The sequence below is a fragment of the Sarcophilus harrisii genome, chromosome 3 (assembly GCF_902635505.1).
Source record: "Sarcophilus harrisii chromosome 3, mSarHar1.11, whole genome shotgun sequence".
Taxonomy (NCBI): Eukaryota; Metazoa; Chordata; class Mammalia; order Dasyuromorphia; family Dasyuridae; genus Sarcophilus; species Sarcophilus harrisii.
In genome coordinates, this window is record NC_045428.1 from 116,664,036 (window position 1) to 116,669,095 (window position 5,060).

Genomic DNA, 5,060 nt, shown 5'->3' on the forward strand with positions numbered 1-5,060 from the left:
AAGAAACCCTGAAGATGAGCCAAAGCTAAGATTTGTTGAAGTGATCTGGAATAGAAGGTAGAATTAGAAATGATGAATGCAAAGAATTAAAAAAGAAATATTGGAAAATTAATGTAAACTGACATTCAATGAAAAAAATGAAAACAAAAGGTATATATATATATATATATATATATATATACACATTTATGTAATAAAACAAGCACTTCTATAATATAGTATAATTTTATATTTTTGAATCTAATTTATTTTATTCTTTACAGATTCTCATTCATCCTGAATCAGTCATTAGTGCTGTTTCTGTCTGCAGGAGCATCTTTCTTTAAGTCTCGCCTTTCCTTCAGTAGGCTGACAGAAGACAGTACAACATCCAAAACAGAGAACCATTTTGTGTGTGATTTTATAGCATCCCCGGGCACTTTAGTTCATGAAATAAGAGTTGTGACTCTGCACCAGATGCTTTTTATTGTGTTTTTGCTTCTCCTCCTTGGGAGAGGGTTGCAGAAGGTCTTTTGCAAGAGGTAGAGTGGCCAGGAGATCTTCACTGCCAGAAAAGCACATAGCATAATTTTTTAAAAAATGATTGCATATTTTAAAGTGGGGTTGAGGGAGTGGGTTTCAGTTCTCTGATTTTATTGTTGTAGGGCAGAGGTGTCAAATGGCCCATAAAACTCCCAGTGCCATCAGAAGCAGATAAAAATATAATTGGAAAATATTCAACCAAAAAGTAAAAATAAAAATACCAAATGCAACATAGATAATGTTAATTTGTGGTTTTATTAGTTAATATATGGCCCACAGGTATATTTTTCTATATGAGTTTGAAGTCAGTGGTATGGGAAGTCATAGTGTGAAGACCAATCAATAATTTTTTGGCAATTTATAGTTTTGTAGTTTTTCGCATTTTTTATTAAACACACATACACAAACACTCTGAATCTGAGCTAAAGGTAACTTCTAACTAAGGTTGAACTCTTGTATTTTATCATCTCCAACTTAAAAGACTAATATTTTCTCCTGGATTTTAGGTGTCTTCTTTGTATGAAAAGATTTACAAGGTTTTTTTATTCTTTTCTTTTATTACAAAGCAATCTAAGTTTTTTTTTTTAATTTTATAGTTATCTTGGTTTTTTTTTCTCTGATGTTTGGCTAATACCCCTTTCCTTCCCAACCTCCCATGAAAAAATTTATAAGAAATAAATTTTTTTCCTATTGTTGCCATCCTCTCTATTCCCTTCCCATCCACTTTCAGCCCCATTCAAAAGAAAGCTTGTGACTCAATTCATTCAGGGAAAGAAATCTTGGTCTATGCTTCCAGGCCTGAGTCAGATCAGGCCTCATAATAGTTAGGGGAGGAGTTTAATGAACAAGTTAATACACCCACTTGCCTTTTCTATTAATTACAATACTGTGCAAACTCTTTGGAAAAAAAGGGAAAGAAAGAGTTTTGCCAAATTCTTTCTATGATACAAATATGGCACTGATATGATTATCTATTTTGTCAGATTTTTTTCATATAATCAACTCTTAGTTTTATTAATTACTTCAATAGTTTTCTTAGTTTCTATTTTATTAATCTCTCTTTTGAGTTTCAGAATTTCTAATTTGGTATTTAATGGGGGGGAGTAATTTGTTCTTTTTTCTAGGTTTTTTAGTTGCATACCCATTCATTGATCTCTTCTTTCTCTATTGTATTCATGTAGCTATTTAGAAATAAAAATTTCCCCTAAGAACTATTTTGACTGCATCCAATAGGTTTAAACCAATTGGTTTTTAGTTTATCTTTTCTAGACCTTTATTGAATATAATATTTATTGCATTGTGATCTGAAAAGGAATTATTTACTAAGTCTGACTTTCTGCATTTGATTGTAAAGTTTTTATGTCCTAATTTATGGTCATTTTTTGAAATTGTACTGCTGAGAAAAATATGTATTCCTTTCCGTCCATATTCAATTTTCTCCAGAGGTCTATCATATCTAGCTTTTCTAAGATTCTATTAATCTCCCTAGTTTCTTTCTTATTTATTTTGTGGTTAGATTTGTCTGATTCTGGGAGGGAAAAGTTGAGGTCCCTCATTAATATAGTTTTACTGTCTATTTCTTCTTATAATTGGCTTAATATTCTCTAGGAATTTGGATGCTCTACCACCTTGGTGAATATACATTTAATATTGTTACTACTTCATTGTTTATGGTACTCTTCATCAAGATGTATTTTCCTACCTTATCTCTTTTAATTAAATCTATTTTTACTTTTGCTTTATCTGAGATCAGAATTGCTACCTCTGATTTTTTTACTTCAGCTGAAGCATAACAAATTCTGCTCCAGCTTCCTATCTTTATTCTGCATATGTCTGTGTCAAATGTGTTTCTTGTAAACAACATATTGTAGGATTCTGTTTTTAATCCACTATGTTATTCGTTTCCATTTTCTGGGAGAGTTTATCCATTCACATTCACAATTATGATTACCAGCTCTGTATTTCCCTCCATCCTATTTTCTTCCCTATATATACTTTTGTTCTCTCTTTACACCCTGCCTTTAGTAGTGTTCTATTTTTTAACTCATCCACCCATTACCTTATTTTCTATCACCTCTTCTCCCTTTTTTACCATTTTCCCCTAGTCATTTTGCCCTCCCTTCTATTCAGCCCCTCCTTTTTTCACTTATAATTTTAAAGAGTTGTCTGTAGCATTGGGGTAAATTAAGTGATTGCCAGTGTGTACCAGAGTATGCTCTTAAACTTAGATTTTTCTACCTCCAATCCTAATTCTCTGTCCAATATAGTTTTATAGTTTCCTTTTGTAAATGAAGAGATCTCTAAAAGGAATAGACCACTGGGTAACTAAACAACTAAAAATGGTCACAAGGGTATAGAAAACTTCTCTAGCAGAAAGTTGCAGCTTTGAACACAGTACACTAACACAAGTATTCTTTCCAGTGCACCGTATTTTCTCTATGTAGAGGAAGCAGAGAGGACAGAGAGATCTTTGTCCCTCTTCCAATCTTCCCATCAATCCCATATTTCCCTGCCAATGGTACATAAATCCTGTTTTCCCAGTAACTATTTCTAGCAATTTGAATGAAATGGAAAACTGTCATTCATATATGTAGTCAACACCTATAGCATGTTTTCCAGACTAGGGAGGGAGGGACTTGATCTAGGTCAAATTTAAATCTTTGAAATCATTCACTAACCTTTCTTTGTCACTGCTTGAAAAGTATCAATTAAAGTAATGCCACAATATTAATATTCTTGCTTTGAATCTGAAGAAAGAAGCATTGATGGCCAATAGAGGAGGGTGGATCCAAAAGTAGGGTCTGAAGAAGTATGGTCTTCTTAGACTCCTTTTGATTAATTGGTTTCCTGAGCAATGCAATCAAACTTCCACAGCAAGTTAAAAGATCCATTCTTTCCCCACTTAAATGATTATAATGCAGTTGGACCATGCCATTCTAGCAAACACAGGTTCACTGTATGTCAAAATATTCATAGAAGAACTTTTTGTAAGGATCACAAATTCAAAACATAAAATATACTATTAGTATTGAGAGAGTGTTCAACATCTAATATCCTCTGAAGGTGCTAATTAGTTAAGTCTACAGCTTCTGTTTATGTTAGTACTTAGGACATTTTATGTTTTCAATTTGCAAGTAGACAAGTGTCTAGAGAATATAGCAGAAGTTACAAAAACCCCCAGTTTCAGAGGCAAGATTACCTCTAAATACTTCTACTCTATTTTGTGCTTCTTGACTTGCTTTTCCTTTTTACATTACATTACATTTACATGTAATATTTTAGAAAACAATGGACTTGAAAACAGAATTCAGTTTTGCACTCTTAATAAAGACAACAATGAACATGAAAACCACAGCTTTGGCACAACCCAACATCAGTTTTGCAATCAATATTGCTTTCTACAATATGTTAATATAGTAAGTGACATTTATATTATTCTTTTCAATTTGTATAATGCATTATAGACATTAGCACATGAGAAAATTGAGACAAAGTAGTATGACTATTATTATTCCCATTTTATAAATGAGGTAAGGCTCAGAATGATTAAATGGCTTGCCTATGGTAATGTTGCTAGTATAATGGAGGAAGGATTGGATAGCTAGTTGTGCAGTACATAAAAGTACTCAGCTTCAGGAAAACCTGAGTTCAAATTTTGCCCCAAACACTTATTAGCTATGTGGCCCTGAGCAAATTACTTAAGCCTGTTTGCCTCAGTTTTCAGAGCTTGGAAAAGAATATTCCAGGATCTCTACCGAGAAAAACCCTAAATGGGGGTCACAAAGAGTCAGACACAATTAAAAAAAAAAAACAGACTGAATGACAATGGAAGAGGGAGCCTCAGGAGAAACTCTGGGGATTCAGATGAGTTTTCTCTTCTCCCCTAACTCATAAATTTGATGATATTATATTTCTGCTGTAAGTCAACATGGCAGCTGGGGTGAAAAGGACAAATATCCTTTTTACCTTATTTCCTTCCTGTCTTGTAAATGCAAGCAAGAAAATACTTGGAAAAAGGCAGAAAAGGAAAGGAAATGTCTAGGGAAAGTGCAATTAACTTAAAATGAGGACGCTCTGGGTTTAAATCATGTGTGTCATATTGACTACTCTGCAATCCTGATGAAGTGATTTAACTTGTCTCACTCAATTGCAGTTTTTAAATCTGGAAAATGGTGATAATGTTAGTACCTCCATCAAACAATGATTGTTAAGAGTCTAATGAGAATACATGTTGAGCACTTTATAAACTTTGAAGTGTCATATAAATGTTGTTATGTTGTTGGTATTATATTTAAAGAGCCATTTCACATCTCACTCATTGAGTTGGGATGCGAGCTTAGACAAGGGTCAGCCCACCATAACTCTAAGACAATACTCATTAGGAAACAACTCCAATTACTGGGTACCAGTAGGAGGAGCTCACCATATCCTCTTAATGAAATTCTAGAGTACATGTCTAACTCCAGAAAAGGTACCCTTTTCTGACAAAATTAATGACCTATAATATTCAGCTGATTAGAGGCAGATATCAAAAGTTA

General features: G+C 33.3%; 1 pseudogene; it reads right to left on the reverse strand.

Annotated features, from left to right (window-relative positions):
* Positions 1-288: 288 nt before the first annotated feature.
* Positions 289-561, reverse strand: LOC100928029 (annotated as a pseudogene).
* Positions 562-5,060: the final 4,499 nt, after the last annotated feature.